Source organism: Nuphar pumila, chromosome 5, assembly GCF_984573655.1.
Source record: "Nuphar pumila chromosome 5, dmNupPumi1.hap1.1, whole genome shotgun sequence".
Lineage (NCBI taxonomy): Eukaryota > Viridiplantae > Streptophyta > Magnoliopsida > Nymphaeales > Nymphaeaceae > Nuphar > Nuphar pumila.
In genome coordinates, this window is record NC_143253.1 from 76,519,339 (window position 1) to 76,547,280 (window position 27,942).

Below are 27,942 nucleotides of genomic sequence, written 5' to 3' on the forward strand. Positions count from 1 at the left end.
TCATTGTGCCATCCTTTCCCGAATTACCTGCAAAATAAAGAGGTTCAGCAACAACTCTTTATTAAAATGTTAGAATATCTTCAATGAAAATATTGGAGTAATCCCACTTTGGTAAATGATGACATTTCTGTAAGTAGGTTATCATTGCATCATTGAGTCGAAAGGAGTCATTTTGTAGATATAATGGATGGCAAGGACTTATTGGCCTCAACACCAACGATTCTTCACCACTCACTGTACACAGTGCTATTTCCTTCCAGCACCACCTCAAAAATTTCTGCACTAAAATCTTTTGTTCTCTCTCCTGTCAGTGGGTCTATATCAATAACCTACTCTCAACACAACCTCCTGTGCTTTCATTTATTGCTGCAATATTGACACTCCCATAGCCTCAATATCACTCTCAGCTACCTACATTAAGTATATGTCACATGTGATATATATGTATATATATATATATGTGTGAATATATATATATCTATATATATATATATGCATATACTCGTATGTATATGTATATTGGCATGCATATGTGTATATATAGGTATGTAATGTCATTCTTCATTTTTTTCATCATTTATATCCTGGCACATGAGCACTTCATCAATTAACATCTATATGATATGTGCAATTTTCCTTCTCTTTTCACACTAATCAAGTGCTTTGCAGGGAATATGTGGAAAATATCATTACTTGGGGGTTGTAAATTCAATTTTTGTAATAAATTAGATCTTAATGAGAATTTACATTTCTTGTTTTAGATAAAATGAATGAGCATTGTAAATGCCATAGATTGCTTATTTTCATACTTTTTACCTTCATTTTTCAAAATCTCACAATGGTGAAACACGAATGGCACATGCACCATTTCATAAGAGGTAATTAATCCTAAGTTGATGATTTACATCAATGGCCATAGTCAGGATGTAAACAAAACTTAGTATTTTTATCTTTTATAAAATAGCACTGGATCCACACTGGATCCTTTTCAAAATTCATCATGTTTTCTTTAAAATATTTTCATCTTTTATCAGAGTTTAACTTAAAATTAATTCAATATATATGTCAATGGCCATAGTCAGGATATATTGAGTGTTAATTTCATTTTAAACTCTATAAAAGTACCAAAATATATTTTATTCTTCACTTGAATTTAAATCTGATTATTATATGATACATTCAATGACCATAGTCAGGGATGTATTATATCTTCAATCCTATTCACGTTCATTTTAAGAATGAAATCTGCTTTTTCAAAACCAATTTCAAATTCTTTGAATTCATTCATCATTTAGGATAGAATTGCATCATATTTTCAAAATTCTCTTTTAAAACTCCAAGTGATTTTTAGTATTTTCTTCATTTCTCATATCAAATCTTATTTATCTTCAAATTCAATTCTATCTCCTTTTCAAAAAAATCCAAAATTCGATTTCAAAGTCCAAACTGACTTTGAAATTTTAAATTCATTTTGTATTCAAAACTTCAATTTCCAATTTATAATTTGAAACTTCAAAAGTTCAATTTAACTTCGAAGTTTCTGATCCATCTTCTGATTTCAAATTCAAAATCAAGTTTATCTTTTTATCTTCAAAATCAAATTCAAAGTTTGAGATTGATTCTGAATCTGAAAAATCTTCCTAAGTTTTAAATTCAACCTGGGTTTTCAAAATCCAGATCCATCTTCAAAAGTTCCATTTGGACTTTCAGAATCCAAATACAGAGTTAGATCCGAATCCCAACTTGGATCCAGATTTCCAAGTACAATCTCCACTTTTGGGTCTCAGACTTCAGATCCAAAACTATTTTTAGGATCCAAAACCCAATTCCATATTGGATCTCAGACTTCATATCCAAATTTCATTTTGGATCCAGGATTCATTTCTACCACGGATCTCAAACTTCAGATCCAAACTCCATTCCAAAAACTCAGATCCAATTCCCATTTAGAATTCTAAACCTAGAATTCAATTTTGAATCTCAACTCTATTTAGAAACCAGACTTTGAATTGAAATTTCATCTTGAATTCCAGATTTCAAATCAACTTCTATTCTCAATTCCAATTCTCAAGTCCAATTCCATTTCATCCCAGATTTCAAAATCCAAGTTTTGATTCCCAAAAATCCAAAAACTAATTCCATCTATCAATTCTATTTGGATTTCTCAAATCTTACTCTGATTTCAAACTTTAAAACTGAAATTCAAATCACATTCCATCTCTATCCTGATTCAAAATCCGAAATTCAAAGTCCATTTACGACTTTGAATTTTCTTTTCTTCTCTTTTCATCTCAACTTCAAAACCATTCCTTTCGAAGTTCAAATTTATTTTCCCAAAGCTCTGATTATTCCAAAAATTTAGAACTTTAAATCTTAAAGTTCTAAAGTTAGAAACCATTTCTTCATTCTATTATCAGATTTATCTCAGAAACACTTGGAGATTTTCAAAATTATTTTTTTGAAAAAGCATACATCCTTGTATTTGCACAAGCATGATTCTTTGTGCATTTTAGACTTATGATAAATTCTTAGATAATCTTTTAGCAAAGAAAAAAGGCATGAATTCGACCCTTGGTTCGATTACCCCTAGTAAAGGCACCAGGAACGGTCGAACCTCGTACCGACGAGCAAATCCCGTCTCCCAGTTTTCCCGCAAATATTTCAAAAATAGAGGCGAGTTATTTTCTTAAATATCTTCAAAATTAAGGTCAAGTGAGACCACGCAAAAGAGTTCCTCTTCTCTTCTTTTTCTTTTCTTTTCTCTTCTCTCTTTCTTCCTGTCTTTTATTTTCTCCCTTCAAAAAGGAGGAAATAAAGGATAGAAAGGAAAAGAGAAGGAAGAGAGAGAAACCACAAGAGAGGAAAAATTTTGTGATGATCACAATGGACGGAGGAGAGAGAGGTGGGCAGAGGAGGTTAGTGATCGGCGGTTTGGAGGATCGGAGGGTGGCTCTACCAAAGGGGTGAAAGGGGTGGTAGAAGCTTCGTGAAGAGGGTTTTGGTCCAGAGAGGGTGATCGAAAGAGAGAGCTTATAAAACCCTAAAAAAACTCTTTTCAGAAAAATGGTCCTTTTAAAAAGTATTTCAAAAAGATGGTTTTAGGAGGTATTTTCAAAAGGAGGTTTTTAAAAAAAAAAAACGATTTTTGTTTCTTTTCTATATTTTTATTTTTTTGTTCTTTTCTTCATTTTCTATATTTTTCTTTTTCATGTTTTTAGAATAAAACCCTAAAATCAAAGATTTAAAACTTATTTTTTTGTATTTTTGAAAAATATTTACAAAAGAGGGTTTTCAAGGCTATTTTGGGGAAAATTCTGTCAGAAAATGGGTTTGAACCTAAGTTTTGAGAAAATATTCGAGTTTTAAACCTCGAATTGAGGAATATAACGCGATGGATCAAAACGAATACCGGACGAACTGCCTGAGCCTTTTAAAAGGTTATTTTGGTAATTTTGAGAATTTGGTTTGTAAATCAGATAACAAAGCTCAGATTTGAATTTTGACAATGGATCCAGATTCGAAATTGGGTCAGATGTATAAAATGAATTTAATTTCAGTAAAACTTGAGAAATAAACTGGAATTTAGACTTAAAAGTGACTCAATTGCTAAAAAAAATGAAATCAGGGGCGAAAAGGGAATATTTAAAAGATTTTAAAAATTTTAGGGTGTTCACAGATGCCCCTCTTTGCTACTAAGCTGGTTGAAAGCTGAGCTTAGTGGCAAAGAAAATACTCCAAATTTTGAAAAAAATGCCCAGTCAGCAGATCTGAACTGGGTGTGGAAGGATTTATTTGGAAAGACATGGCTTTTCAGGCTTAAAACCTTATCCTGAATGGCTTGGGGGAGACGAAATCCTCGAAAATGATATGACTGAATAATAGAAATGAGGAAATTGTGATGAGATTTTGGGTGAAGATCCTGAAGTGATGAAAGATAAGAATTTAGATCAAATCTCATGGGCGAGACAAGAGCAGCTTTTGGAATGACTCAGGTTTAGCCCTTAACCTGGATGGGACGAAGATATATTAAGATAATTTGGATGGGGAAAGGAATGTAAGTGGACCTTGATGGGGCATTTTTGAGAGAAATGCCTTATGAGATGAAACTCAAGTATGACCCTTTCCTGGATGGATATATAAAACATGGATTCCTTGATGGGAAGAACCATGATGGGACTGGAAGGAAACACCTCGTTAAAACGAGGAAACCTCATCAAAATGAGACTCACGTTTAACCCAAACCTGAAAAAGGAAGATACCTCGATGAGTGAGGTTCAGGCTTAACCCTTAACCTGAAGGGGATGACCAACTGGAATCCTCGGACAAAGAAACCATGATGGGACTTTCAGAGTTTGGACAAACAAATCCGAAAGGGGTTTGCGAAAGGAGGAAAATGGGGTTCCCTAAAGCTTTGAAAAAGGGATGAACTTGGGCGTCTCATTGTTGAGACTAAATCAGCTTTTGAAATTGATGACTTCTCGCAAAAAATTCAGGTTTTGACCCTTAACCTGAGTGGGAACAACCATACAGATTTTTCGAATGAAGAAACCGTGATGGGACAGAAGAGATACTTCAACTGAATGAGGCAACTCTTCTGAAAGATGTAAACAACGCTAGGTTGCATCAAAATGGATATTGAATATTTATTTTATTCTTCAAATATCTAGAAAATTTTGCCAATAAGATAAAATTATAGTTGACTCACAACGCTTTAAAATGTGCATGTATGTGCAAAAGACATTCCCTCTTTTTACCTAGAGTATTTTCCTCCAACGAGGTTAACTCCTTGGTTTTTAAGAGTCAAAATTCAAAATTTTAGCACTGATGATTTTCTTCAAGGAAGCTATCCATTTTCCTGATATGAGAAGAGAAGAAATATTCTTAATCTCATAAAAGCAAATAGTGAAAATACATTGATAAAAGAATTTTGCATGAGAAAAGATGACTTCTGACAATTTTGGCAGTTTGATATCTGGGTGTTTTCCTATGATGATCCTTTTGCACTCTTTTTGAGTCATTGGGTTTTTCGGGCTTTTTATATCATCCTTTATTTTGGAGATGTCCTGATTTTTCTCTCTTTTTTCGAGGGAAGGGTACGTCACAAACTCCTTCACCTTGGAGATGTTTCGATCCTTCTTTTATCTCAGGAATTCTATTGATGGCATTGACTCAAAAGGTCTTTAGAGGATAGCAGAAATCAAATATCTTTTGGGGTTTGTCGGTAGGTCCATCACACTTCCCTTCATCTCGACGGTGATCTAAACTTTCCCTAGAAGGATCCTTCACAAACTCCTTCATCTCGAAGATGATCCAAATCTTCTTTGGCCGCGAGGGTCTAGCTCGCCTATTCGTCTTCATCTTGACGACAATTGAGAGATCCCTTTTGCAGATATTTGATTGCAACTTTAAATGAATGGAAGAGACATGTATTGAGTGAATTCTTTTTATAGCTTAAGATATTTCCATTTCCTGATTGCCAAAAAATCATCTTAAAACATGCGTCATAGCCATGATCAATATCAATTCGCTCCAGGCTCTTCAACATCATTGAATATTTCTTTCGCTAATCATACCGAGGATATTTCCTACATCCTTTTGGTTGATCAACAGGGAAAAGTTTTGAATTTTATCCCTTTTTCGCAAAAAGTTTCACCCTTTTTGAAAGAATACTAGAGATAGTCTGAGGCGATTCTTTTGTGCAGTACAACTTTTTGGAATCAACAAGTATTTTTAGCGTATTGGCAAAGTTTTCTTGGATCCTTTATGAAATAATCACTCAATATAGATTTTGATGCGACCTTTTGTTGAATCTATGATTTTGGACATTCTGCCCAGTAAAACTGGGACCTTTCATTTAACGCCAGCGAAGGAGCTGGAACCTTTCATTTAACAACTAGTAAAAACTGGGACCTTTCATTTAACGACCTGCGAAGTAGCTGGGACATTTAATTTAACGACCAGCGAAGTAGCTGGGACATTTCATTTAACGACCAGTGAAGTAGCTACGACATTTCATTTAACGACCAGCGAAGTAGTCGTGACATTTCATTTAACGACCAGCGAAGTAGCTGGGACATTTCATTTAACGACCAGCGAAGTAGCTAGGACATTTCATTTAACGACCAACGAAGTAGCTGGGACATTTCATTTAACGACCAGCGAAGTAGCTGGGACATTTCATTTAATGACCAACGAAGTAGCTAAGAGATTTCATTTAACGACCAGCGAAGTAGCTGGGACATTTCATTTAACGACCAGCGAAGTAGCTAGGACATTTCATTTAACGACCAACGAATTAGCTGGGACATTTCATTTAACGACTAGCGAAGTAGCTGGGACATTTCATTTAACGACCAGCGAAGTAGCTGGGACATTTCATTTAACGACCAGCGAAGTAGCTAGGACATTTCATTTAACGACCAACAAAGTAGCTGGGACATTTCATTTAACGACCAGTGAAGTAGCTGGGACATTTCATTTAACGATCAGCGAAGTAGCTGGGACATTTCATTTAACAACCAGCGAAGTAGCTGGGACATTTCATTTAACGACCAGCGAAGTAGCTGGGACATTTCATTTAACGACCAGTGAAAACTGGGACATTTCATTTAACGACCAGTGAAGTAGCTGGGACATTTCATTTAACGACCAGCGAATTAGCTGGGACATTTCATTTAACGACCAAGGAAGTAGCTGGGACATTTCATTTAACGACCAGCGAAGTAGCTGGGACATTTCATTTAACGACCAACGAAGTAGCTGGGACATTTCATTTAATGACCAGCTGTGATCGTCGCGAAATTTTTCCCGTCTTCCCTTCCTTGCGGAAGAGAAAAAGGGAAACTCTTTCGCGATTCAAACTTGACCGGATTTTGGAAATTGTTTTGAAATACTCACCTCCATTTTTGAAAATTGTGGGAAAATCCATGGGATGGGGCTCGACCTGTCGGTACGAGGTTCGACCGTTCCTGCCGCCTGTAACAGGGGTAATCGAACCAAGGACCAAAATTGTGTTTGACTTAGTTAAATCATCAAAATCGTGTTCTATCCTATATGCACAAAGAATTCAGGCATGTGCTATGAGAATTTTGTAAAATGCAGCTTGGGAAAACATGATGTATGCTTGGAAAATATTTGGAGTTGAAAAGCATCTCTCAAAAGAAGATGAAAATCAATTTCTCAAGAAACTCAGATGAAAAAGATTTGAAATCCCAGGAAAGTTCATAAAGTTGTGGGAAAATCATGAATAGTTGAAAATCCTAGGAAAATAGAAGTGATTCTTGAGAAAAAGGTGAACATTTCAAAAGGGAAACACTTCTCAGGAAAACTCAAACTTTGAGAATTTTCTTAGGAAAATGATGGAAATCCTGAAAAAATGGAAAGAATTCTTGAGAAAAAGGTAAACGTTTGAAGGAAAAATGCTTGTTAGGAAAAACTTCAAGTTTTGAAAGCTTTCTTTGGAAAATAATTGAAATTCATTGGAAAATTCTTTGGAGAAGAAAACTGAACTTGGGAAATTGAAATCCTGGGAATCTTAGCCTTAAAACCCTTGAAAAATTGATTTTTTTGACTCTTGATAAAGATTGGAAAACTCTTTTTGAAAATCTTAAGAGAACATCATTTTCCAGGGGAAATCGAGGGAAAACTTTGATTTTGGAAATCCAACTTAGAAGTTTCTTGAGAGACTGGTTTCCATGGAAAACTGTGAAAACTTAACTTGGGAAACCCGATTTTGGAAAATCCTCAGAGTTTCTTGAGAAATCGAGAAATCGATTTCTTGAGAATGAAATTTTCTTGTGAAAATCCTGAGAAAACCAATGATTTCATGATGCAAATGATATGAGTGAATGAATGCACTTTGAAAGATTTTCTAAGAAATTTATTGGAAAATGTGTATTAAGTCAAAATAAACCCTTCACATATCCTGACTGTGGCCATGAATATGTTCAAAGTTTAATTGATTTAATGCACAATACTTTGAAAATATTAGAAATATGATGTGCATTTTAAGATAGCCTAAGAGTGTAGGCTCAATGTGACTAGTAGAAAGATGATGGATCTGGGTCTCGTCCATATTCCGACTAGGGCCGTAAATATGGATTCCACAGAGTTCATCAACTCCCTAAGAGTTGGTGCACGTGCCATTCGTGATCATCTATAGTGCTTTTGAAATAAAATGCATGCATCACATAAACAGGATATTGCATAAATTCAAACTATATGATATGCATCCTAGTCTAAGCGGGAAATTAAATCTCTTATTCCAAAATTTACATTATTACATCACTAAATAAATGAAATAAATGGAAATTGCAGACTTTAGCTCCTTCATTTGAATGTCCCTGCCAAACTTGAAATAAGGTTAGCTCAAATATGTGGGCTTTTCCAAGATTCTCCAATAATATTATGAAATTATTGGATTTAATTGGATATAAACCCTATTCTCATGCTTCCTTGATATTTGAAATGATGTAAATGCAGAAAATTCAGTGGAAAATAGTTTTGAAATTCAAAATGGTGGTCAAAATGACCAAAATACTCCTAATGTTAAAGTTATACCTTTAAAATCAGGGTTTTTGAAGGAAATTTTGATAAAAATTGAGATTTTGAAATTCAAATTGAATCAAATGATGATGAAATGCATAATGAGATATGATGACATGCTGTTAAACATATTAAGACTGTAAAATCAGAATTTGACACTTTGCAATTTATCCAAAATAACGAATTTAGCTTATTTTTCGCTTGGATTCGGGTCCCGCGGGACCCTGTTTTGATGTTATGGCTAAACCGAACCTCAAATGGATTCCAAATTGCACCAAATTCGGTATGAAGCATCTACATACTCTGATAAACAGCTTAGAATGCTAAAAATCACAAAATGATATGATTTGAATGCTAAAATTTAAAGAAAATCCTAAAAAGGGTGGATTTTGCCTATGGACCCGAACCAAATGCAATGTTTAATATGATAATGCACGATTTACACAATGAAAACTTCTGATATTTTGCATACTACTAAAGAACCTGAAATGGAACATTTTTGGTTTTTACAACCTCGGGATTTGAGCCATGGTGAGTTCAGTAACAGGGATTTGGTTCTGACGAAGGTAAAAATCAACCTAATCTAATATAAAATTCTAAAAAAATAAAAAACAGCCATTGAAATTTCTGATATTTAACAGAGCTACTCACGATACCTACATGGACAACTTTCATGTTCATGACTTTGGCATTTGATCAACATAAACACAGAAAAAAAATTTACGTTTCATGCCTAAAATAACATAACAGACAAATGTGACCAAACAGGTGACTGACAAGAAAAATCCAAAACAGCTGTCCCAACTGTCCTAAAAATCACCGGCATTCAGGTGCAAACAGATGACATCTCGGACATAACATTTTTTTTTACATATTTGGATTTGGATCAATACCCAAAGAGAACCCATCGACCTAAGTCGATCCAAAGTCTCAGAGGCCCAAATCAGGCTCTGATATGTGTCCCTCACTCTCGTATTTTTGTCAGACATTAAAAAAAATCATAAAAATCTGAGAAACTCAGGTTAACAACTAGACATTCTCCTGAGTGCAGAACATCTTTCAGATCGAAAAGCGAGTCTCTCATGAGGGAGATCTCGATTTTATAAGTCGGAAGTAAAAATTTAAAATGCATCCACGGTAATAAAACTCGACTCACCTTTTTGAACGTTTACCATATTAAACGATTTCAAATGCTTCCAAATTTTTGGTACATTTCTAGGGACACCTAAGGGCGCATTTCGTGATTTTTTAACAACAATTACATGCATGAAATGACATGTGGACTGACTGACAAAAATAGTGAACTACTGAAACATAGCAGAATTGAAATAAATGCTAAATTAATCCTAATTAATTCATGAAACATGCTAAATTAACGAAATAAAATGAAAATTAAATCTAGCTAAATGCATGAATGCTAAAAATCATCAAGGAAGCATAATGATGTATTTTTATATATGTCGTTTTATGAGAATAGCTCAATCCATCTCTCGGATGAGCTCTTTCTCCAAACGACTCCCGAATCAAATTATGAAATCAAATCAAGAGGAAAAGAGGTGCACCTTGCTTTTTTACGCAGCTTTGAAACTCTTGCAAGGGACTGCTACCAAGGGCTTGGTTTGTCCTTCGCTCCGGGCTTCGGATGATTCACCAAAATTGGCCTACGCTTGAATCGAGTTGGCCACTGCACGAACTTCACTGCACCTTCTCCACTGAGCCAAAGGGGGCGTGAATTCCCACAGTTCAAAATCAGATTCTCAAGAAGGCTAGGTCGAATTTCCAAGTCCAAAAGAAGCTTTCAAAAAAATGGTCTCCCTAGGCTGGGCGTGGACTCTTGTTTTTATAGAATTTTTTTGAAAAATTTGAATTTCAAACAGGCTCAATCTGAGCCCTCCATGTGGCGCCATCTCAATGGGTGCTATTTTGATTTTTTGAGAAAATAAAATAGGAAATTTGTGGGTGAGACACCTCAGCGGGATTTGAAATTTTTCAAAATTTGGGTATGCTTGATTTTCTCTGCAAGAAGCTCCCAGATGGCGCCACCTCAGAGGGTGCTCTCTTGGAGTTTGAAATTCAAATTTGCCTTTTGTAGGGAGCCCTCAGGTGGCGCCACCTCATGGTGGGCTACTTTTATTTTAAATAAAATAAAAATAAAAATTGAAGCCAAGTGGGGCTCTAGATTGGCACCACCTCAAAAGGCGATTTGAGGTGTAAAGCTGGAAACAATAGGAGCATGCCATGTGGCGCCATCTCTGGAGGCTCTTGCCATGTGTCAGAAGGACAGGAGTGAAAGAAGCAGATTGTGCCACCTCAAAGGAATTCAAATTCTACTTTTTCTGCAGGAAAGGAGAGGCTGACATGTGGTGCCCCCTCCAAGTTGCTCCATACTGACATGTGGCAGGAGAACATGAATGGATGAAGTAGAATGCGCAACCTCAAAAGGGGGGTTTTTCTACTTTTTCTGATGGAGGGAGGTCTGGACATGTGGCAGACAAGTGTCAGCTGTCTGGAGGAGTTCTCTCAAATGGCACCACCTCATAGGAGAATTTGAATTTCAAATGGATGTTGGCCCTAGAGGAATGGAGAGTGGACATGTGGCATTTCCTCTACTTTTTCTGAAGGAAGCTAGACATGACATGTGTCCTCTACTTTTTCTGAAAGAAGCAGAGAATGACATGTGGCAGAGGGAAGTGAAGGAGGTCCAAGCCATGTGGCGCCATCTCAGACAAAATGGAAAAGGTGAAGTTCAGGATTTGTGCCACCTCTGGAGAGATTTGAATATTTGAATTCCAGTTTTTCTGAAAAGAGTAGGAAATGACACATGGCATCTACTTTTTCTGAGGAAATGAGAGATTGACATGTGTCTTCTGCAGGAGACATACTTCAAATGGCGCCACCTCAGAGGAGACAAGCCTACCTTTTTCTCGAGGAAGCTAGGAGTGACACGTGTCTTCTACTTTTTTGAGAAAAGTAGGAAGAGACATGTGTTAGTCTACTTTTCTGAAAGAGGGAGAGGTTGACACGTGTCCTCTGCAGAAGACACTCTTTAAATGGTGCCACCTCAAAGGAGACAAGTTTTGCTTTTTCTGGACAGGATAACACATGACACATGGCATCTCATGGATGATCTTTGGAATGACATATGGCGCAGGGTGAAGATGGTGGATGCTGACACATGGCAGATAAATTAGATGACATGTGGCGGTTTCTTAAGGTTAGCCCCACACTGACACTTGGCATGAAAATGGGAAGAGAGAGAAAATGACAAGTGACACCAATCCAGGGGACAAGGCTCCTATATTTTTTGGGTTTTTCAAAATTTAAATTTTTCAAAAGAAAAGCCTGTGTGACACTACCTCAATGTGGGTCCCACACTGCTTCTTTATTGAAATAAGGACAAGACAACAAAACCTCTTTTTGGAATTTTCATAAAATCTGGACTAATTTGTAAAACAGAAATTTTTGAAAAGAGTTGCCCCCTCTAGGGCGATTTTGTAAAAGAATGATAGTTGGAATAGTTTGACAAAAGGCAAAATCTGAGTTGAACTTTATTGAAAATTATCCAGATTGTCTTCCTGAGGAAATATCGTGAAATTCAGAGCCCTGGGGGTAAAATGGGATGAATTGATAATTTTGAAGACCCAGGGTTTTGAAATCAATTTCGAAAAGAGTTGAAATTCTAATCTGGATTGAAAATTTTGAAATTGAGAGTTCTGGACGTCGAGATGACATGTTGTGCAGTGCAGTGCTATGAGGTGCTCATGCAATGATATGCAATGTCATGTCTTATGCAATAGAATCTTGAACCAAGACTTGGAGATGCCTGTCTCCTGTCAGGAATAAAAATTTGAACATCTGAGCTAAAAATAGAGAAATTTTGAGAGTTGCAGATGCAATTTAGACTTCTGTAAGGTTCAGGCTCAGAAAATGACCATTTTGCCCTCCAGCGATGTCAAAGGCTGAATGATGATGTTTGGTGGAAATTTCGGGGAGGTGAATGAAAATTTGGGGTGTTTACACTAGCAAAGTAGCTGGGACATTTCAATTAACGACCAGTGAAGTAGCTGGGACATTTCATTTAATGACCAGCGAAGTAGCCTTGACATTTCATTTAACGACCAGCAAAGTAGCTGGGACATTTCATTTAACGACCAGCGAAGTAGCTAGGACATTTCATTTAACGACCAACGAAGTAGCTGGGACATTTCATTTAACGACCAGCGAAGTAGCTGGGACATTTCATTTAATGACCAACGAAGTAGCTAAGAGATTTCATTTAACGACCAGCGAAGTAGCTGGGACATTTCATTTAACGACCAGCGAAGTAGCTGGGACATTTCATTTATCGACCAGCGAAGTAGCTGGGACATTTCATTTAACGACCAGCGAAGTAGCTGGGACATTTCATTTAACGACCAATGAAAACTGGGACATTTCATTTAACGACCAGCGAAGTAGCTGGGACATTTCATTTAACGACCAGCGAAGTAGCTGGAACATTTCATTTAACGACCAGTGAAGTAGCTGGGACATTTCATTTAATGACCAGTGAAGTAGTTGGGACATTTCATTTAACGACCAACGAAGTAGCTGGGAAATTTTATTTAACGACCAGGGAAGTAGCTGGGACATTTCATTTAACGACCAGCGAAGTAGCTGGGACATTTCATTTAACGACCAGTGAAGTAGCTGGGACATTTCATTTAACGACCAACGAAGTAGCTGAGACATTTTATTTAACGACCTTTGATTTAAGATTGAGACTTTCTGAGAGACAAACAGCACGAGGACTGAGTTTTGTGACTGAACTTAATCTTTAGACTTGAAGTTTTTGAGAAGTAACCCTGTGCAAGGAATGGGTTTTCAACCTGAGAGTCGGGAAGGAGACCGACATTCTTAAGATATTTAGAGATTGAAGCAGGAATGATTTTCGGGGTTTCAGGATTATCCCTTATCCTGAAGGGGAAATATAGAATAGACATTTATGGAGAATTTATAATAAATGATTCAGGTTTATCCGTAAACCTGAAGGGGAAAAGAATATACATTTGATGAGAATTTAGGAAAATGATTCAGGTTTTATCCCTTAATCTGAAAGGGAAAGAGGATTTTGTGAAGAGATAACTTGAGACTTGAATTTAGAAGCGATATGACAAGATTTAGAATTTATGATCTATGATTTAGATGGACTAAGTATGCCGTCCAATTTTCAGGATTAACCCCTTATCCTGAACGGAGAAATAGAAAGAAAAATATTTGAGAGGATAGAAGGAGATAGAATTTGATGAAAAATTTTATAAAAATGAAGAAAATTTGATTTATTTTGTAAAGGAATTCTCACAAGTAGCATTGTTGCTCCTATGAGTGATCTCAGGATTATCCCTTGTCTTGAGTGGGAAAAGAATAAAATTTATAAAAGTGAAGAAAAAATTAAGAAATTTATTTGAAAATTTGTTTTTGAAAAGAATTCTCATAGTTAGCATTGTTGCTCTTGTGAGGGGGTCTCAGGATTATCCCTTATCCTGAATGGGAAAAGAATAGAATTTAAGGAAAAATAATGAAGAGAAATTGATATAAATTTAGAAAATAAGGATTGAGGAAACTTGTGTTGTAAAAGAATTCTCATAGGTAGCATTATAGCTCCTATGAGGGGTTTCAGGATTATCCCTTATCCTGAATGGAAACATCTCAGACAACGAGGGTTAGGTTTATCCCTTAACCTGAAAGGGTAAAAGGAGAAAGGAATACCTCATGGGAAAGAGGCATCAGGTTTATCCCTTAACCTGAAAGGGGTAAAGAATAAAATAAAATTTGGGGAAAATAAAGAGAAATTGATAAAAATTTACAAAATCGAGAAAAATTAAAAATTTGTCTTTACAAAAGAATCCTCGTAGGTATCATTATTGCTCCTACGAGGGGTTTTCAGAATTATCCCTTATCCTAAATGGGAACACCTCGGACAACGAGGGTCAGGTTTATCCCTTAACCTGAAAGGGTACACCTCGGACAACGAGGGTCAGATTTATCCCTTAACTTGAAGGGGTAAGGAATAAAATAATTTTGGGGAAAATTAAAAGAGAAATTGATAGACATTTACGAAATCGAGGAAAATTGAAAACTTGTCTTTACAAAAGAATTCTCATAGGTAGCCTTATTGCTCCTATGAGGGGTTTCAGGATTATCCCTTATCCTGAATGGGAACACCTCGGACAATGACGGTCAAGTTTATCCCTTAACCTAAGCGGGAACATAGAATAAAAGAATACCTCATTGAAAAGAGGCATCAGGTTTATCCCTTAACCTGAAAGGGTTCAGATTCGATAAAATTGAGAAAAATTTGATAAAACTTGATAAAATTTTATAAAATTGATGTAAACTTGATAAAAATAAAATGAATGAAATTGATAAAGATAACAAAATTAACTGAAAATTCATAAGATTTGAGAAAAATGAGTGTTTCTGATCCTGCCTGCATATGGGATTTTAAAAAAAAATGTTTATTTAAAAGATAAGTGAGAAATCATTTTTGGGAAAAACCAACCACGAGAAGAATGATTAGCATGAGAGCTGATCCTAAAAAAAAGGGGAATCATCATGAGAGATCATCATGAGGTTTGATTTTGAAGATAGTGGTTCGAAACCTATTTTCAAAAAGGAAATCAATGTGAGGGATGATTTTGAAGACAATGGTTTTAAAACCCAATTTGAAAAAGGAAAATCAACGTGATAGTTCATTTCAAAAAAGATTAGATCAAAATATTGAACTTTTGGTGATCATGAAGAAGATTTTATGAAATTTTCAAGATTTTATGATTTTTAAAAATCCTCATAGGTAATATCATTTCTCTTGTGATGGAGGAAAACAAATTTTGAAAATAGATGACAAGGATTTAAAATTTTGAAAAATAGCAGGCAGGATCAAAAAAAGAATTTGAAGAAATCAGAAGAAAAAAGAAAATACACTTGGGTTTTAAAAAGAGGAAATTTTGAATAATATATACCCAGGGTTTTGAGAAATATAAGGAATATAAAATATCACAGATATACAAACAAAGATGCGTAAACAACACTCCCTAGAGGCTGACTCTAAATGCAATATTTTAAAATGGCTGATAGGACCTTAATCCTAACTCTAAGACTTAGATCATCTGATTTCAATTAAGGTATGGTGATATACTCAAGCCGAAGCTCGAAATACGTGGCATAAAATATTCCTCCGGTTCTAAGGTACAGGCTTCCCAACATCCTTGAGCACCTACCGATATACCTCGGACTATGGCCCTTAGGTACGTGGTAGGGGGCACGAACCCAAATAAGTGGTCCAGTTGTGAGGCTCTCTCCCGAACTATGGTTTAGTGAGACAGCCCAGCAACGTGAAGACCGGGACAATATAGGTAGGGATTTTTTCAAAAACATGATCAACATGCAGATAAAACCAGAAAGCTCTAATGCAAGTCCTAAAAAAGATAGAATTTAAATGAATAGAAGCATACACTTGCATACATTGTTTGCATTCAATCCCTAAAATTGAGGAGAGTTGTATTTCAAACCTAAATCTAATGTGAACATGAAATAATCTCCTCAATATGGTCCTACCAAACCATACTTAAATCCTATATGCCTTGATGTCAGCTTAGGATAGAGTCTAGGCTCCTAAGGTTTGCATGGAAAATGAAGCTGACATAGAAGAATAAAAGACTTAGAAAATATTAAAGCAAAGCAAAGGCATAATTCAACCAGACGGAGACGGGTCCCATCTCGGTCGCCAAAGCTGTGATCATCGCAAAAATTTTCCTCTCTTGGTATTTCTCTCTCTTCCTTCTCTTTTCCTTTCTAACCTCTATTTTCTTCCTTTTTGAAGGGAGAAAAATAAAAGAGAGAAAAAGAAGAGAGAAAAGAAAAGAAGAGAGAAGAGAAACTCTTTTACAGGGTCTCACTTGACCTTGATTTGAAAATATTTAGAAAATTACTCGCCTCCGTTTTGAAATATTTGCAGAAAAAATGGAGAGACGGGATTCGCTCCTCGATACGAGGTTTGACCGTTCCTGACGCCTTTACCAGAGGTAATCGAACCAAGGATCGAATTTATGCCTTTTTGCTTTGCCTAAATATTATCTAAGAATTTATCCTAAGTCTGAATGCACAAAGAATCATGCTTGTGCAATGCAAGGATGTATGCTCTTTTGAAAGATGTCTTTGAAAATTCCCAAGTATTTTGAGATGAACTTGATAATAGAACGAAGAAATGGTTTTTGAATGGTAAAATCTAACTTAGAACTTGAGAGAGATGAGGGATTTGAAGTTCTAAGTCTTTGAAATAATCAGAGCTGGGAAAATAAATCTTTGAATTTGGAAAGAATGATTTGAAAAAGGGAAAAGGAAGGAAATTTTAAAGTCAGAAGATGGACTTTGAACTTAGAGATAAAATTTGACATGGAATTTGAATTTAAAATTTGAAATCAGGGTGAAATTTGAATCCAAAGTCTGGATCCTAAATAGAGTTGAAATCCAAGATGAAATTTAATTCTGGATTTAGAATCCTAAATGGGAATTGATTCCAAAATCTGAGATCCAATGATGAAGTTGAATTCTGGGTTTTAAATGGAATTGGATCCAAGATCTGGAATCCAAGGTAGATTTGGATTTTGAAATCTAGAATTGGGAATAGAATTGGATTTGAAATCTGGAATTTAAGATGAAATTTGAATTCTGGATCCTAAATGGAATTTGGATCTGAGATCCTAAAATAGAATTGGATCTAAAGTCTGAGATCCAAGATGAGATTGGATTCTGGATCTTAATATGGATTTTGGATCTGAAGTCTGAGATCCAAGGTGAAGTTGGATTTTGGATCTAGAATCCTAAATGGGGATTGGATCTGGAGTCCGAGATCCAAAAGTAGAGATTGTACTTGAAAATCTGGATCCAAGTTGGGATTAGGATCTAACTTTGGATTTGGATTCTGAAAGTTCAAATGGGACTTTTTGAAGATGGATCCGGGTTTTGAAAACCCAGATTGAATTTAAAATTTAAGAAGGGTCAGATTTTGAGATTCAGAATTAATCTCAAACTTTGATTATGAATTTGAAGATAAGAAGATAAACTTGATTTTGAATTTGAAATCAGAAGATGAATCAGAGGTTTCAAAGTTGAATTGAACTTTAAAAATAGAATTTTGAGATATCAAATTGAATTTGAATTTGAATTTGAATCTTGACAATGAATTTGGAATTCGATTTGAGAATTGAATTTTGAGTATACAAATGAATTTCAAAGTCAAATTGGACTTTGAATTTGAAGCTTGAATTTGGAATTTAGAAAAATGAATCAAGAATTTCAAAGTTAAATTGAACTTTGAATTTGGATTGAAGTTTTGAATATAAAATGAATTTGAAAATTCAAAGTCGAATTGGACTTTGAAAATAGAATTGATGAGTTGAAATAGAAATTGAAGAGAGATATTCAAGATCACTTGGGGTTTTAAAAAGGGAATTTTGAAAATATGATGCAATTCTATCATAAATGATGAATGAATTTAAAGATTTTGAATTTGGATTTTGTAAAGCTATTCCATTCTTTAAATGAATTAAAATAAGATTGAAAATATAATACATCCTTGACTATGGTCATTGAATGTATTATATGATAATCTATATTTAAATTCAGGTGAAGAATGAAACATATTTTGGTGCTTTTTTAGAGTTTAAAATGAAATTAACTCTCAATATATCCTGACTATGGCCATTGATATATATTTTGAGTTAATTTTAAGTTAAACTCTGATAAAAGAAGAAAATATTCAAAAATATGATGATTTTTTGAAAAGGATCCAGTGTGGATCCAATGTTATTCTATAAAAGATGAAAATCCTAAGTTTCGTTCACATCCTGACTATGGCCATTGATGTAAATCATCAACTTAGGATTAATTACCTCTTACGAAATGGTGCACGTGTCATTCGTGTTCCCATTCGTGAATTTTTGAAATAAAAGAAAGAATGATATGAAAACAGATACACTCATTCATTCTAATCTAGAAATGTAAATTTATAATCTAGCTATTTACAAGTTTTTGAACTTGAGATTGGAGTTTTTTTTTTAAATTAAAAATCCCTAATTTAAATTGAAAGTGTAAAACTTTCCGTATATTTTCTGCAAAACAGGTTTAGCACAAAATAATAAACAAATATACAAATATCATATTGAATCCACCATACAAGTGGGCATGTGTATATTTCATGACATGATAAAAAAGGAATAAAGAAAGATATATATGAGATGTTGGATTGCATATATATATATATATATATATATATATATATATATATATGATGTAAGAAATGAAAATGGTAACACTGGTGAACTTCTGCAATATGTCAAGCACAGTTCTTATCACAGCCTGATCCTTCAAAAAATCAACACTTTGGCGTGCTTGGCCAATAATCTCAACCCATCGCTGATTAGGAAACTGCATCAATCTCTGGAGATATTCATCTTATTTCTGTGGGTCAGATTCGGATTGAATCATATAACCAATCGATTCATAAAATGTATGAATTTGATGGGGCTCAAGATCTGTAATAGTTGTAGAGAGAACAGTTAAAAGCTCAAATACAAATGGCTCACTTTCTCCAACCTGAACAATTACAAACTTCCTCTTGCATTTCTGAACAATCTTCAAGAATGTATCACAAGCCATATCATGAACTCCAGGATGAGTTTCATGCATGAACTCAAACAACTTATTCACAACAGTCTTAAGAAATTTCCAGTGAACCATCAAAAACCTGGGGTACTGTCCAACCACATACATAATGTTACTAACAATCACAGCTTTATTATCTTTCCCTTTTGTGATTTCACATAGATTCAACAAATCACGAATAACCATAACCAGAAACTTATTTTTCTGCTCCTCCACCATAGATCCAAATATTGATTCAATAGCCCAACAAAGAGTGTTCAAGTTATTCCAAGTCCATTCCTCTCTATTTAATTGTTTGCTTAGCTTCTTCAACATCTGCTGCTCAGTATCTTTGTGATCTAGATGTGACAAGTATATAAGTGTTTCTCTCATAATCTTGTACTGAACAAGGACATCATTGTCTTTCATAGTTTCCCGGACAATATTTCCATTTTCATCCTCTACAATCAGAACTTCCTCAGGTTTTGCCATACGGCAAATCATAAGGATTCTCAGCTTAGATGATGGACCAAAATATAACTGACGCCTCTGTAGAAGTTGTGAACCAAGACCATCAGCCATACCAGAGAGCAAAGGCACCTGAAGCCCCATCATGCTTGCAGAACTTGATGGATTGTCTACACAGCGATGTGCTTCGAAAAGCTCCAAGACCAATGAATTCCAATAGTCTAGGAAAAACTTGAACACCTCGGTGTCATCAACGTAAGAGATTCCAATTAAATATTCCAGACCCATAAGAAGAGCAAATCGGTTCTCAGGAGTTGTTTCAAGAATTTGAATACGAAACTTGAAAAAGGAAGTAAAGAAAAGAGCCAGATTTTAAATAAATGCCTGCTGATGCAGAGATTATAAAAATACAATAAATTGAAAATGTTATGGATGAGAATGGAAGAACTGTTATGAGTGGAAAACTATATATATATATATATATATATATATATATATATATATATATATATATATATTTATGTATATGTGTATATATATGTATTATGTTATACATGGAAATGAGAAGGGTGTAATATAGAAAAAGTGGGGAGGTGCTGATATACAGGTAGTGGATATTATAAAATGTATATAATGAATGGGACTGCATCTGCCAGGGTACATATGAAGGTGCAGGAAAAGTAATATATGCATATATATATATATATGTATATGACAATGATACAAGGTAAATGGACTACCGCAGTCCATTGGACTGCTGCACTGGGGGAGTAAGGCTACCAGGGATGTTGCTGGGAGCAAAAGGAGTGTTGCAATTCTTCTGAAATGGAATTCAGCGACCTGGACATTTGCCTTTGAGCTATACTTTAGCTGCAGACCTTAAATCCTTTGATTTTCCCATAAAATAACACAGACCTAACACAGGTACACAGACTTTCTAATGACATCAAGACCATGGTTTCCCACATAATGGGTGTATGAGGCTGCTGAAGGGCAGCAGATGAGGGGCATTATGTACAAGGTATGATAATAATACTGTATACTGCTGTAGGTGCAGTGATAATGAAGAGGATGGAGCCTGCACATAAAGTCTCGCCAATCATAGATTTACATGGCCTAATCTGGACATAGGTATATAAAGAGAAGGGTCAGAATAAAGCTGAAGAATCATGCTTGAGGTCGGGGTTCACAAATCAGATCTTTTATAGGCAAAATATCATATTTTGGTTGTTCAACTTTTACCTTCACTGATTTGGATTTGTTAAAATGGAGCAACCGAGAGAGAGAAGGAAAAGAGAAATAAAGTAATATGGTTTGTCATCATAACTTGCATCCACAATGGAAAATCTTACCTCTCACTCGTTTTACCATTGCTTCAGGTTATACATACATACATATGATGAATAGCTAAATGGAACCCACCCAATGAGGAAAGAAACAGTTTAATCACATACCTTGGATATTGAAAGACAAGGATATTCACAATGTAATATAAACATGATGCTGGCATCCCAAGAAGCACATGAATAAGTCATCTCTAAAAAAACATTTGATAATTCAGATAGCAATTTTTATTCTTAGCAATAGTTTTATATACCACTCAAAGGTCAAGTTGTGGCAATTACAGTGAAATGCTTGAGTGAAGGTAAGTGGGTGCATGACAACAGTGAATTATTGCAGATTGAAGGGTGAAGTAGTGATGTGAATGAAATGGATGATGTAATAATATATGTAAATGGATATATATAATACAGTAGATGTATGTGGATTACTATATTAACATATAAGAAACTAACCTATGTGATACCTCTGATATGCAAAACAAGCATATACAATGTATCTATTATGTACAAGTTAACACATGCCATACATCTATCATGCATAAACTGGTATATACGATGTATTTAATCAAGATGATCTTACCATAATAACCTCAACTGGTCCCTCAGAACACTCTCAGCCGGCACAGATTTGTGGTGGTAAAGGTGTTTACTTGATTCACCAAAGCATAAAATCCTTCTGGAGATGGCGTCAGACATGAGTTTGACGGATGAGGGCATGAAACCAAACATCTCTTGTGGTTATCACCTGTAAAAAAAAAATGTCAAGTAACAGGTTTCTAACAGGAAAAGGGAGCTATGTGGGCTAGCTTTAAGAATAAATTGAGAAAATAACTGGTAAGTATTGAGATTAATTAAACTAAAAACAAATTGAGCAATGCTTGATTGTCCACTTTGCGCTGGGCAACAACTAAGACTTCAGATCGCCAAATACGTCGAAATCTTGTCTCGATATGTTCATACTGCTTAAGAGAGACAAAACTGGGCATTTTGACAGAACCAAAATTGGAAGAGTTATTCCAGAGTCAGGAGCAACCAAGGAATCCAACCCACTTGAAAGTGGATTTGATCACACCAAACTTGATCGATTGCTTAGATACATTCCAGACTTGACATAGTTATAGGCAACCCAACGAAATGACTTCATCATGTTAACTCATAGAGAGGCCATAAAATTTTTCATAAATGATCAACTAAAACATAACCATCTATCATGGAATTCCGTGCTACATTGTCTCTTTAGCATACCTTGTTTAAGACCAGACAAGCGGAATGGATTTGCTCACACTTAACCTTCATATTTAACAGGGAATTATCAACAAACATATCAAAGCTTAAATCGAGCTTCACCCTGTTGGCACGAACACATGGTAGCTTCACAACAAATCCGAACAATTCATGATGATCATAAATCATCTCCAAAGAGAATGCAGAGTTTCATGGTGAAATCGAAGATCAGACTCCTCCGCAGGCCTAATTGATCTTTCAGCAGATCAATTATGGAGAATCCAATGTTTACAAAATTTGTTGAACATATTGATATTAGACACAACACATAACCAGCAACATACCTTTATGTGGCAGGGCACATGGATGATTTTAGTCAAGGAAAGCAGATTGACCATGGGATGAGATATACATATATGATGAGAATGCTGGTAAGTAACATGTGGATATTCATGTGCAGGGGATCATTGGCCTAAATAACGTGAAATTACAAAGAACACAAACTTGTAATCAAGTTACAAAATCAATATCTTAGGCATATCATAGGAAGCCCCTACAATTACCGTGTTGCAAGAGGGGATTAAGCCCCCATTGATAATCAGATGGAGAAAAAGAAACAGGAAATCGAACTAAGACCCTGTAATAAACTATTACATGCGATATATAAAGAAATGAACACAGTGTAATGAATAATATGACCCCAAATGTAATTGAGAGGAAGATAGGAATAAAAAAAAAGAACAACAATCGAGCAAGATAAAATCAGAGAGGAAATTAAAATAAAAAAAATATATATACAAAAGGAAAAAATTTTGTTGGGATCAAAGATCCCGTTGCTGTGGCACGGGGATGGGCCGAGATTGAACAAGCAATCTGGCACCACCATTAGTGCGTAAATGGGATTTAAAGGTAGGAAAAGGAAAAAGAAATCAGAAAGAAGAAAAAAAATAAAGCAAGAATGGCCACTTACCATAGCTCACCTGGGGGGGAATGGATGGCTTGAATCTCCTACGGTAGGGTCGACTTCTCCCAATCGATGGGGAAGAAAAAAGCTAAAAATATGCAGAGGGGAGAGAAGAATAATAAGAATAAGAGGAAAAGGGAAGGAAGAAAGAGGCGATGGAGGGGTGAAAAAAACGATCCAGATGAAGTCCCCTGCGTGCTTCTCTTAAAGGGAGAGAAGGAGGATTCGGTTGGGGGATGAGTGGCTGGAGATGAAGTCGTTGGGAATCGACGATGGTAGGAGAAGGAGGTCCACCGGCGGGCGATGGAGGGTTTTCTAGGGAGTTTGAGAGTGGAGATTTTGTTGCAGACGGACGGAGGAGAGAGAGGTGGGCAGAGGAGGTTAGCGATCGGCGGTTTGGAGGATCGGAGGGTGGCTCTGCCAAAGGGGTGAAAGGGGCGGTGGAAGCTTCGTGAAGGGTTTCAGGCCAGAGAGGGTGAACGAGAGAGAGAGCTTATAAAACCCTAAAAAAACTCTTTTCAGAAAAATGGTCCTTTTAAAAAGTATTTCAAAAAGATGGTTTTAGGAGGTATTTTCAAAAGGAGGTTTTTCAAAAAAAAACCGTTTTTTGTTTCTTTTCTATATTTTTATTTTTTTTGTTCTTTTCTTCATTTTCTATATTTTCTTTTTATGTTTTTAGAATAAAACCCTAAAATCAAAGATTTAAAACTAATTTTTTGTATTTTTGAGAAATATTTACAAAAGAGGGTTTTCAAGGCTATTTTGGGGAAAATTCTTTCAGAAAATGGGTTTAAACCCAAGTTTTGAGAAAATATTTGAGTTTTAAACCTCAAATTGAGGAATATAACACGATGGATCAAAATGAATACCGGACGAACTGTCTGAGCCTTTCAAAAGGTTATTTTGGTAATTTTGAGAATTTGGTTTGTAAATCGGATGACAAAGCTCAGATTTGAATTTTGACAATGGATCCGGATCCGAAATTGGGTCAGATGTATAAAATGGATTTAATTGTAGTAAAACTTGAGAAATGAACTGGAATTTAAATTTAAAAGTGACTCAATTGCTAAAAAGAATGAAATCAGGGGCAAAAAGGGAATATTTAAAAGATTTTGAAAAATTTGGGGTGTTCACAGTATCACACATAACCTATGTTTTATCCTCTCACAATCCATCTGCAAACCACTCAGGTCACTGTCTCCATCAGCCTAGACCGTAGTCGCTCCATATGCCTTGCATGTTCCATCTCATATTATCCTTGTGCAGCTTATACATCTTCTGCATGTTGTGATTCCTGCATATCGAGTGATACATGTCATCAGTAAAGATGATGATTATTAGACCTTCTTCCAACTGTCTCTCTTGCTACCATAACAACAATCATATACCCTCCCTTTGACCACTTTAATGTCCAGTTTCATAGAAATGTATATATATATATACAATGTTCCTACTGTAGCTGCCTCACCTATATTCACTTACATAGTCATAACCACTTATTACCTTCTTCACCACCATCTTTAGCAGCTGCACCCATCCACTTTAGCACCTCCATCCTCCACCTATGAATTTCCACACATATTTTTTTTGCATCTGCCAATCACTTCCTATGTTTCACTATAAAACCCCTCCACAGCATCTACCATCTCATATTTATTTCAACTACCTAGCCCATTCCCTATACCTATATATATATCTATGTAATTGGTGCAATATCCACTTCCCAATACCCACATTTTATCTCCAAGCACAACACTTACCACCCAGCACCTGTTCATCAGCATTACATATCTCCACTTGCTGTCAAGCATTACATCATCAATCATCTCACATCTCTTCACTTCCCATTCAGCCACAGCATTGCTAAGCATGGTTGTAGCTTCATTATATCTACAATAGGGCCAACAATTGCCGCAAGAATTTTTCTACAGCAACTCCCCGAGTTGCTGTGATATCGTGATTGCTACAGCAGTTTAGAAAACTGCTATAAGCTATCCTTTGACCCATCACACAGTCATGGCCTTGTGCATAACCATCTCTCTCATTGAATGTTGCCCCTGATGGCCATGCTTTCAGCACCATTTCACTATAGCACTCTTGATGTCTTTTTTATAATCGTTGTAATTTTGAAAAGATTTTTATATGTAAAACATGTGAAAACCAGACATCAAATAATAAAAACCGGTTCTCACTAGTGGATGAGACCGGGTCGAACTCAGGGAACGAGAATATTTCGTATTCAAGTACACAAATCTAAACTAATCTTTATTGCCGAATTATTTGAAATGTAAAATGTTCAAGAAAAGTAAAAACAACTAACTATTACAACAAATGAATACCCTTCGCAGAGGGCGTAAAGTGCAATATTTACAAACCCAATTAAATTCCTAATTCTAAACTAAAAAGTAAAAAGAAGCTTTATTCTTCGTACTTCGTCGTGTTACGTAATCACTTCCGCTCCAGTCTTGTGCTATCCTGCACAATTCAAATGAACACGAGCAGTACAAAAGATCGAAATAGAAATTATAGTAAACAACTTATTTAAATGCTAAAAATATTATGACTAAAAACTTTTACGACTAAATTTAAAATCAAAACTAACTAACAACTAGCTCAATTAACTAATGTCTAACAAAAAAGTAAACTAATTACTAAAACAAAACAAGAACTTCATGTAATGAAATTAAGGAAAAACAAGAAATGAATGTTAAAAAAAACACAGACAAATGAAATAGGAAAATAAAAGAAAAAAAACACACTGGAAATGACTTGTTAAAAAAAACAAACTAACTAGAAACCGTGATGTAAAGCAACAAGAAAACAATTGTACATAGGAATTTTAGTGTATTGAAAACAGAAGATACATGAAACGAAAAACAGGAAATTAAGGATTAATGAAAAGAAAAAAAACAAAACTGGTAATCGGAATGTAAGAACAAAAAGGAAATTAGAGAAAATGAAAAAAAACAGATTCAACATAAAAAAATGAAAAACAGGAAATTAGAATTGCAATGACTACAGACTATACTAAAAAAACACATATGAAGATCTATATGCAAAATCAAAAACAGGAAATGATGAATCAAATAGAAAATTAAATCAAAAAAAATAAAAATGAAAAAAAAAAACAGAAAATCAAAAGAATAAAGAACAGGAGAATCAGAATAGCACAATCAAATCTAAAAATCGAAAAGAAGAAACATGCGATCTACTGTTTTTTTTTTTTATTATTATTATTTTCTATTATGAAAAAAAAATGAAGAAACAATGAAGAACATTAGAAATATGCAAATGATTAATACAGAATAAACTGAATCATGCAATAAAGAAAAATTTTGGAAACAATATAAAGTTCAATTTTTTTTTTTTTCGTTTTTCATTTTTTTTTTTTTCGTTTTTTATTTTTTTTATTTTCGTTTTACAGAAATATCAAGAACATAAAGAAGAAGCTGAAGAAGAAGAAGAAGTAGAAGAAGAAATCGGAAGAAGAAGAGGAAGAAGAAGAACTGAAGATCGGAGGAAGAAGAAGAAGAAGAAGAAGAAGAAGAAGAAATCGGAAGAAGAAGAAGAAGAAGTAGAAATTTACTTACCGTAAATCACAGCTGGAGTATTCCCGCCTGTCACACGGTATTCACCTGGAGGAATTCGGGAAGATGTTGGCGGCCTCCACCTTGTGCGCTGCTGCCGACTGAAGAAGCACCACCAGACTGAAGAAGAAGATAAGGAGGAAGAAGGGAAAGGCAAGGGAAAAAAAAGAAAAAAGAGAAGGAAGGAGAAATCTGGTGGAAAAAGGGGAAAAGAGAGTAAACAAAGGGGAAAGAGGAATTGGGTTTGGTGCACAGTGTGAAGACGCCCCCCTTTTCGTTTTTCTGGGTTTTAAAAACGTTTCAAACCGGCTGGAACCGGTTTGAAACAGAAAATGTTTTCAGTTAAAAATTCAAACCGGTTCAAGCCGGTTACTTATTATTTTTTTCAGTTTTTTTTTTTTAAATTCAAACCAGTTTGGTTTATTATTATTTTTTTCTTTTTTTAAAAAAAAACTATTTAAAAGTTTTATTTGCTAAAAACCTAAAAACCTTATTTGATTATTATTATTTTTTTTTCTAAAAAAATATAACTATTCTACTCTATATATTTAATTTTTTTTTCTTATTTTCTATAAAGAAACCAAAATGATTTAACTAACTTGCAAAATGAAACTCTGTTTCTCTATTTTTTTTAAAATTTTATTAACAACTAAAACTACTACGTAAATACAAACATTAAAATATGTACTAAAGTGCAAAATAAAGCTACTTTTTCAAGCATTTTCTAATTTTCAATCATTTTAGCTCATTTATTCGAAAACTAACATAAAATTGGGTTTTTGAAACATTATTTTATAAAATCATGCATATTTTAATGTTAATTAATCCTGAATTATATGCATGATCAAATACCCCCATGCTTATATTTTGCTAGTCCTCGAGCAAACTAGAAAAATGCAAGAAATCAAACTATCACCTAATTCACTTTCGTAGGAATCACGGTTGCATTTAGCTCATGCAACAAGCCCTTTCAACCCCTGGGTTACCCCAGTGGATGAGTAAGGTCTCGTGAGGGTTTGCAGTGATGCTACCCACAAACATCTCTGCCATGTATGCATAATATTACACATCCTCACAATCAGTAGGTAATCAAAGAATTTATTTTCACAAATATTTTCTGTTATTTCAA

At 34.9% G+C, this 27,942-nt stretch overlaps 1 pseudogene; it reads right to left on the reverse strand.

Moving 5' to 3' along the window:
• On the reverse strand, positions 1 to 25,097 carry LOC149837771 (protein EXPORTIN 1A-like; annotated as a pseudogene).
• Positions 25,098 to 27,942: the final 2,845 nt, after the last annotated feature.